The sequence below is a fragment of the Mytilus edulis genome, chromosome 5 (assembly GCF_963676685.1).
Source record: "Mytilus edulis chromosome 5, xbMytEdul2.2, whole genome shotgun sequence".
NCBI lineage: Eukaryota > Metazoa > Mollusca > Bivalvia > Mytilida > Mytilidae > Mytilus > Mytilus edulis.
The window spans coordinates 44388756-44399234 of record NC_092348.1 but is presented as its reverse complement, the minus strand read 5'-3'; the positions used below and the strand labels follow the sequence as shown (position 1 = coordinate 44399234).

At 31.0% G+C, this 10479-nt stretch overlaps 1 protein-coding gene across 1 annotated transcript in view; it reads right to left on the bottom strand.

Moving 5' to 3' along the window:
• LOC139523758 (uncharacterized) overlaps window positions 1-10479 on the bottom strand; it is a 312433-nt gene that overhangs the window by 283799 nt on the left and 18155 nt on the right. The gene's annotated exons all lie outside the window — the stretch shown is intronic.

Sequence of the window (10479 nt, the reverse complement as noted above, 5' to 3'; positions counted from 1 at the left end):
CCGTTTCTGTGTATGTTACATTTTAATGTTGTGTCGTTGTTCTCCTCTTATATTTAATGCGTTTCCCTCAGTTTTAGTTTGTTACCCCAATTTTGTTTTTTGTCCATAGATTTACGAGCTTTGAACAGCGGTATACTACTGCCTTTATTTAATTCATTGTTCGCTTTAACGTTTCACAGATGACACCTGATATGTTCTAATTGTAACAACGTTACCACAATTTCCGGTTTTTGGTGGGGTTCGTGTTGCTCAGTCTTGAGTTTTTTGTTTTGTGTTTTGTATACTGTTGTTTGTTTGTCTTTTGATTGTTTGTTTTTTCGTTGTTTTTGTGCCATAGCGTTGTCAGTTTTTTTTTCGACTAATGAGTTTGAATATTCCTTGAATATTCCGTTTCTATCTTTCGCCTCTCTATTAAAATCTTATTTTCTAAATTTCAATATTCAGATATAAGCATTTTTAGATGTATCAAATTTTCGCTCGGAGTTTATTTCAATTTTGATGGATTGGGTTAGTAAAAGAATCAAAATTCAAACCTGTAACGTTTTAACATCGTAGTTAGTCCACATCAATTTGATTCCTTGTTCGACGGACCCGCCCGCACCTATTTTTTTCAAAACAGAATTTTTTTATTTTTTTTATATTCCCGCTTACCGCATCCGGGAATGTAATCATGTCCATTTCCCGCACCGTTTTTTTTTTTTGTAAATATTATAAAAAGAACAAAAAATTGGTTACTTTCCCCCGCCGACCGTGCAAGGGCTGTATAGCCAGTCAAGGTCGTTAAAAACTTCCATTTGTTACTTTCCCCCTTACTTATATTCCCTATTAAAAAATGTTCGTTTTTAGAATAAAGTAAAAAGAACTTCTGAAGGACTTGCCTTCAACTGCAATTATATTGTATGCTGGCAAAACAAAACTATCCATAGCCGCTGCATGTTTATGCACCTGTCCTGATTGATTCAGGGGCCTGTCGTTCAGCAGTTATGGTTTGTTGATGTTGTTCATTGGTATTTTCCCGTTTGCATATACATGATATATAAATTTGATCGTTGGTTTTCCTCTTCGAATTGTGTACGCTAATAATTTTGGGGTCCTTTATAGCCTGCTGTTTGGTCTGTATCAAAGCCCTGTGTACAAGGCCGTACTTTGACCTGTGTTTGTTATTATCAATATCAGTTTGAGAACAACCCTCCCTCAGACAAGGGGTCATTTTACTGATGTAGAAAAGAAAATAGAAATACCAAGGATTTGTATAGTTCTTCTATACAAAACCTTTGAAAACTTAGAATTTTGTACTCAAAAAGAGGAGAGTTACATCATATTTTAAACAACTTTTTCTAAAAGAGGGGTCCACTTATTTTGAATAATATTAAACTGTTAAAGTAAATGTGTTAACATGGTTAAAGTCCAGGAATATTACAAAATTCTTGGACATGTTTTGACCATTTAATACCAGATAGATATATAGTTCTTTGAGAAAATATGAGCCTTTTGTACAAACAAATATATTATAACTTATATTGATCCCTCATAAAACATGTAAAAGGGATATTTATAACATTAAGGGGTTGTCCCCAAACTGATTATGACTTGGAAGGAGAATTGTCTCATTGTCAGTCACACATACATAACCCAGATTTAATTATTTCTTGGTGAACAGGGAAAAAATACTTCAGAAATTAAAGAAATGTCAAAGTTCAAGTGATAAATCAAGCTTTAATATTGTCAAAACCTACTATTTTATGTTTACAAAAAAAAATTATAATCGCTCGCCTTTACTTTTCAAGCTTCGCCTCAAAAATTTGCAAATTAAATATTTTTTTATTAAAATTTTCAAATCGCTCGCTCGCCCCAAATTTTGGAGTCCAAAAATCCGTAGAACAAGAAATTAAATTGATGTGGCCTTATCTTTTGCTTTATAGATCGATCACAAATAGTACGCTGTACTCGAAAATATTAGACCTCTCGCAATGCAGCAGTGTCACATTGTTCATATCTATTTATCAATGAAATGCACGCATGCAACTACCGCAAATTCGCGTAAAAAGATTTACAAAAACTTAATATTGCACAATGAATAATGAAGATGGGGTCAAGGTCAGATATGTGATACCTGCCAGACAAATATGTACACCTTCTAATTATTCTATACACAAAATATAGTTGACCTATTGCTTATTGTACTTGAAAATAGGGACCAAACCAAAATAACTAAATTAACATTGACCATCATGATCAATAAATCATAAAAATGAGGTGACGGTTAGAATAAACTTGCAAAATTGACAATCATTCTATACTCCAAATATAGTTGATCTACTGCTTATAGCATCCGAGAAATGGACCTAATCATGTAACTATAACTTTAATCACTGATCAATGAAATGTAGTCGATGTCGGTTGAACTCTGTATAATGAATATGTAGATCTTGCATGGAACCCATATGCTTAATATAGTTATCCTATTACTCATGATATGAGTAGTAGAAAACGAGAGTGCCCTCCACTATTACAGCAAATTCCAACGAGTATGAAGCTTCATGTAGATTCTTTGGTTAGCTGCCTTGCTAGCTGAACCATGAAATGATTATTAGGTAAGGTAAACAAGCCTTTGGGTGGAGTCAATAGTTAAAAAGAGAACCAATCAGAACTAGTGACAGAATATAAACATTGTAAAACTAGTTTTACAAGTCAGTTTAAAAATAAGTTTTCAATCTAAATTTAAAATTTATTGATAACATGTTGAAGGTGTGTTTGATTTGCCAATTTTATTTCAAGAGTTTTTTTTAGAAAAGGTATTTTTGTTATACAATTTTTAGCATAGAAAAGAAGGAACGAAAGATACCAGAGGGACAGTCAAAGATATATATTACTCACTTGATTTTCTATGATGTGACTAGCATTAATTGTTTACAAGAAGTCCTAAAGAGCCTTCATTTGTTTTTTAAAAGTCACAAAAGTCGAGCGCACCCTGGAAGGTGTACTTGAATTTGTCCATATTTACATTTGTTTTAAACAATATCTAATAAACTTGTTTTAAGGAAATCATTGCTAGCACTGCTTGCAATCCTCCATCTATCAAACATCAAAATTGCCAACTACGAGAGTACAAGGGGAATGCTGTGGATTTTCTATAAAATTTCCATTTGTTTAGCATTGAATAAAACACTAAATGTTATCATCCTTGAACAAAACATAAACCGTAAATCTGCTTCTAATTTATTGTAATACAAAGAATTTTTTAATTCTTTATGAAATAAAATTTAATTTGCAAAGTTGTTTAGGTAAACATGTTTGTATGAAACATGCATATTATAAACAATTAAGCCATTGATATGAGTGTTTTCATTGGATGATGAATTAGTGCTATGCTCCTCCCAATTTTAAGGTAATAATCATTTCATGGTTGAGTTAACAAGGAAGCTAACCAAAGAATCTACCTGTAGCTTCATACTCGCTGAAATCTGCTGTCAAAGTGTGAAGCATGTGGAGTTGTCTAATGCCCTCTAATCTTCTTAAAAAGTAAAATCACAAAAATACTGAACTAAGAGGAAAATCAATGCGGAAAGTCCATAATCACATGGCAAAATCAAATAAGTAATCCAGCTTATGGTACGATTTAAAGCATCTTATGGTGCAACTTTAAGCACATTATTATGCTATCAATCGGATTAAGATAATCCTTATCTTTTAAACTAGGTTATTTATCCTCAATGATTTGTTCCCCCTTTTAATCCTGATTAGAGTAAACAATTGCTAATTATAATCTACATGTATTTGTTTTCGGATTAGAGAAACGACTCTTAATTGATATCCTAGATTAGAGGAATCCCTTTTGATAATTAACCAATTGTTGGCAGATAATTAAAATCCATTTGTTTTCGAACTTAATAAGCGGATCTTTTGTTTGAATAAAAGAAATTAATTGTAACGGAAGGAGAGACAGACTTTTATTTTTTATTTTTACAGGAAATACCACAGATTGCAAGAATTAAAAGAAGAAATATTAACGAACCGCTAACTGTATTTTCTTTCAAACTAGTTGAGATAAGGATCATAGTTAAAATGAAAAAAGTTTTTCTTTCTTTTTCTTTGTAAATTCTTGATATTATTTTTTTTCTTTTCTCAATTAGTTTGTTTAAAAATAAAACACCTCGTTGTCTCATCTATATACAGTTTCTTTAAACACAAAATAATAACACATTTCATTTGTTAATCATTTATTTAGAATATTCTAGATTGTATTTGTTTTTAGTTAAAACATTAAAATTGTAACAATCTTTTTCTCTTTTTTTTTATTGTGAATGTACTGTTTATGTCTCGTTGCACATACATACATACATACTATGTCCGCCATGTTGGATTTTATCGGAAGTAGTGTTATTAAGACATATAATCTATATCATTTATCCAAAAGTAGTAAATACCAAAGGTTTGTACTAAATATTATGATGGTAACATGTAATTAACCCCTTTTCACATACCAGCCTTCGATATTGGGCTGATTTAAGTTTGATGTCCGCCATTTTGAATTTTACCGGAAGTGAGAAATTTGTTTCAAATGCCCCCCTTTCTGAAATAAAAAGATATAGTTGAGGAAGGTCTATGCGAAATTTCATGCTTGTAGCAAGATGTGCACATTTTTTCACAAAGCCGCCGTAATACTAAGCCCATTGCATGGCATAATCCTCGAATGAATCCATTACTATTTGGAATTTGTTTTTCCAATTGCTAGATTTAAGCTTACGATAATTCGGACCTTTGGATAACACATTTCGCGGGAGAGTGTTATTGACAATCTTGAGGGCACGATAATAATATGGCGTGCGGTTTATATGTGAATTGGGAACTAGCACAAGGGCAATCTGGAGTTTTGTTTAGATTTAACGTCAATATTGAGATCCTGCAAAACATGTTTTTAGTTGAAAATTTTAGCTGCATTTAGTTTGGTAAAGGTATAAGAATGATTGATACAGACTGATTAGTACAAGCTAAATATGCCAAAAGCAATAGTTAATGCTTTTGGCGTATTTAGCCTGTACCACTCATGTGTAAAAGTCATTACATAAACTGCTTGACAAATGAATTAGGTATTAATAATTTACTTGGAAACTCAACATATACCCTTATCTAAGAGGAAATCCTGGATAATCATAGGTCTGTTCTATGTTCCTTTTGGAATTTCAACCAAAGATGAAGAGCTGGATCTTCCATCACGGATTAGATACCTTAACTACGTAATTTTTATTTTATTTTGATTTTGGCGATTTCTCCGAGCTCTTTTGCGTTAAATCTTTTTGTTAACCATCCGAATAAGAATAAAAGTTCTGTATTTTTTTTTCAATGCAAGTTTTATAACAATAAAATCAGCATAGCTCTTGCAATTTAATAGGATCAGAAGAATGGGAAAAATGACATTACCCAAATTTGTAATTGATCAAAGTTTAGTGGTAATAAGCAGTGTGTATAAGTTCCATAACATTCATTCGAGGCAAACTCATGTAAGAGAAAACACAAGTGCACAGGCTTAAATGGATGCCTTCTTTACAAACCATTGATATTACGTTGATAGTCCTAAATATACACATTTACTACAACTATCACATCAATTTAACATGATCCAAGAAAATATGGTCAAGGTCAGATAAACCAAACAGGAAATACCTGTATATATACCTACCAATCATTACATGCTTTAAATATAGTTGTCCTTTGGCATATAACATCTAAGAACAAAACTATAACAGGGTAACTTAAGATTAAAAAATGAACCATGAAAATGAGGTCATGGTCAGATGATTATTGCCTGACAGACATATACATGATATTACAATCATTCCATATACCATATAGTTGACCTATTCATGCTATTGTTAATAGTATAATAAAAACAGACCTAAAAACAATAAATTGTTATCACAGAGATTTGTCTCTCCTTTTTGTAATTTTGATTAATGCAAATCTTGAAATTTGAAAAAAACAATACTTAAACACGCAAGTAATACAAATATTCAAAGTCGATGAACTATGACTGAAGATACATGGCTGAACAATCTCCATGCAAATGTGCTAATGTTAATACAATTGCATACCAAATACCATTGACTTATTATAAGTAGTTCCCTGTAAACAAACCTAAACACACACATAAACTTGTAAACTATGTAACAGTTCAAAGTCAATGACCAATGATGAGGGGCTGAGGCTTTTATAATCTGCAAAGAAATAAGACTTGCAAATGCCTATAAATTTACATACCAAATATCATTGACTTGACATTAGCAGTTCATCTTAAACTGATCTGATCACAAACTTATACATTCAAACAAAGCAGATGTTTCAAAGTCAATAGACCATGACTGAGAGGGACAGGGCCACATAATCTCCATGGACATGAGATGTGACTATGCTTTTATAACTGCATACAAAATATCATTGAGCTACCACTTTTAGTTCACCATAAACTAGACCTAATATAAAACTAATACATTGTTGACGCTGCCGCAAACAGCATACCTCTGTCTCGGTGTTTGACGCCGTGAAGGCGAGAAAAAAATCTAACATTGAGTTATGAAACGTAGAATGAGGTCAATGTCAATTAATGTAGGGTTCGTGTTGCTTATTCTTTAGTTTTCTATGTTGTGTCATGTGTACTATTGTTTGTCTGTTTGTCTTTTTCATTTTTAGCAAAGGCGTTGTCAGTTTATTTTCGATTTATGAGTTTGACTGTCCCTCTGGTATCTATCGTCCCTCTTTTAAAAATACCACACTGACATGTACATCATACAATATTTACAAGCCAAATATAGTTGAACTATTGCATACAGTAATAAATCAACACAAAAAGACTTAACTTAAAACACATGAAACATGAAAATAAGGTCAAGCTTAGATGACACCTGCCAGATAGACATGTTCACCTTACAATCATTCCATACAACTAATTTAGTAGACCTATTGCATACAGTATCACTGAACAAGTACACATTTTTGTTTAGGGGCCAGCTGAAGCACGACTCCGGATGCGGGATTTTCTCGCTACATTGAAGACCAATCGGTGGCCTTCGTCTGTTTTCTGATAAAAAAATCTTCACTACAACCACTGAACCATGAAAATGAAGTCAAAGTCAGATGACACCTGCCAGCTGGACAGGTACACCTTACAATCATTCCATGTACTAAATATAGTAGACCATTGCTTATAGTATCAAGGATAAGGACTTTTAAACCACAAAACCTTAACCTTGTTCACTAATTAATGAAATGAGATCGAAGTCAAGTGAAACTGTCTGAAAGGCATGAAGACCCTGCAAGGTACATTTCGTCATAATAAGATAGAAATGAAGAATATTAAAAATTTATTTCTGAAGGTAAAACCCTATTGAAGTAGAAACAATACCAACAATTAAAATTTATTAAGTAAATGCTGTTAGATTTATAACGAAAAAACAATGCATAAAATTATACAAAACATCTCAACAGGTAAATATTGTTACACAGTCAATATAGAAATAAATATTAAAATTATTAAACTTAAATACATAACAATTGTTTATCAATTCAATGCTCTTTTTTTTAAACACAAATATTAAAATAGTTAACATTTTTAAATTATATAAATCATGAAATTATCCATACAAAAATATTATTTAAAATGCCTTCCAGGAAATATTGCTCACAATAATGCCAGCATAATTCATTATTGCACTGATCAGAAATTATAGATACTTTCATTTACCTTCCAATAACCTTCGCCTTCCAATAACCTTCTAAACAAAATGACTTAAGAAAAAAAAACACCAAATGGACTTATGTTTTTTTATATTACCATTACTCAACTCAATTATCTTTGCAAAACGACACATCTTTTTTTTGTATACGCTGTAGTTCCTATTTTTGACCAAATCTGAGTATGTTGACATGTGTATAAAATTGAAGTGACAATTATGATCAATTATGTAGATATTGGTACATATTGTATCATCTTCTTCAACAAGCAATAAAACAATTATAAATTTGCCTGAAATGCAGAGCTTAACTAATTTTGAAATTTGAATTTGAGGAGGACAAATAATGAGCTTTTTACATTCTGAGCCCTAGCATTTTGATTACTGACAAGCACATACAACAACATTTTCTTTATCTTTAAGGCACATACATCTTATCTTTTAATAAATTACATTAGTAAAACACAATATTTGACTTATTATAATGAGCATGTTATTCATTTGAATTATAGTAAATAAGAATGTGTCCATAGTACAAGGATGCCCCACTCGCACTATCATGCTCTATGTTCAGTGGACCATGAAATTGGGAAAAAAATCTTTTATTTGCTAAGTTTCAAGTTGTTTGGACTTAAACTTCATCATGAACTACCTTGACCAAAAACTTTAACCTGAAGCAGGACGGATGAACGAACGGAAGAAGGGATGAATGCACAAACGCACAAATGAACGGACCCACAGACCAGAAAACATAATGCCCCTCTACTATTGTAGGTGGGGCATAACAACAAAGAATACTTCCTAAAAAAAACAATAAAAGTAAAAAAAGATGAGAAATCTTCTTCAGTTGTATCAATATATTTAAATGCGACCATACCAACTCTGAGATATTACTTTACATTTGTACACATGTATCATTAGCATAATTAGGGATTTGTAATTTGCACAAAAACCCATATACTTTACAGAATTTACAAACAATAAGGGATCTTTTATATAAAAAGTTGGTTAACATGTTATGAGGTTCTGTGTTATTTACACACAAAAAAGCAATGATAAGAAGACTCATAACACCTACTTTTCACAAGAAAGTAATTGACACCATTGAATGGTTTTTTTTTCTAAACAGTGAGAGAAATATTTTTAATTTTGAACATTAAATCTTGTATACAATCTAAACAGACATAACTATATAAGATAAGATATGCAATATATATTTTGTTATGTAAAGTAAACAACAAGAATTCACTTACTAAAATGATTAATTCAGATTATGACAAATTCAAACTTGATGAATGAATAAATAACTGTCAGATTAATTAATGTCCAGTTGCAAATTATGTGCATATTCAGGGAGAAAATATATGCATTTGATAAGATTATTTATCCTGCTTTTTATTTAATTGACACATGAGCCAGCTTTTAATAATTTAATTCAAATGGTAACTAAATCCACAGGAATACAATGTTTCTGCACCCAGACATTTTATTCTGAATCTGTGCTGACCAGCAATTCCTCTTTTACTTCTTAAAATGTTTTCACACAAACAGAGAAACAGCATATTCAATTTGAAAATCAATGAAAAAACAAAGGTATATACAATGAGGACCTGGTTATTAAATTCTGCTTAAAAATAATAAAGAATGGCTACATTATATTTACAAATACATGACAGAACAAAAGACTGATAACTTTGAGCTTAGTGAAACGATAAGAATAACATTCCAACCTTCTGATGCCAACATAAAAAAATGCCAAAGTATCATGAATACTGAGCAAAATGTGAAATAATTATGTATTTAAATTGCAGTATGTAAACTTGGACGTAACTTTTTACCTGTACTTTAAAGTAAAGCATTTCAACCTTGCTTTCAATTCATCTTTTTCAGGAGAACATGACTAGAAACATTTAACTTTATGAAAAGGAGATTAATTATATACATGTACTGCTAAGAAACTTCCAAGGATACTTCATAAAGGTATTAATAGTTTTAAATATTAATGCATTAATAAGAGAAATCCATTCATTGTTAATTGCTAAAAGTATAGCTGAAATATCTAACTTACGAGGTAACAAATTACAATGGTTAATTTTTCTGAAAATCAAGGGCAACATAAATTCTCCCTGGAGCAAAGTGGGGAGTTCTAAGGAGACATAGTCACTCACTTCGCCTAGTGTGGTGACCCCTGAATTATTCTATAACTAAGAACAGTTTGATAACTGCACTGTACATGCTGTACTGGGAGACAACTCTAGGCTATAAGAGCACAAGTTTTAAATGGAATCATTAAACATATAAAAATTGTATAATACATATACTATCATGACTATAGATATAAAAAAAATTAAGAAATTAGTATCACATTTTAACTTTACCCATATAACCTTATAGTTTTGTCTAGTTCATCAACATATAATTGATTGATTGGTTGGTGTTTAAAACATCTTCTAACACTATTGTGCTGGTTCTTGATGGTAATTTTTAATAATCAGTTCAATAAGCATGATAAGTAAACAAAATTATAGTAAATAAATATCATTCATGTCATTTCATCATTTCATTTCATAATAATTATATAGCATGTATATATGTATCATAAGATTTTTTTTTTTATATATATTCTATTTCTCAAGAAAAATGCAACATTCATAAATACATGTGCTTCCCACAACAAAATCACAACAATGCATTGGAAAACAAACAAACAACTTGACATTACTAGTTATTTAATTGTTAAATAATATAAAGT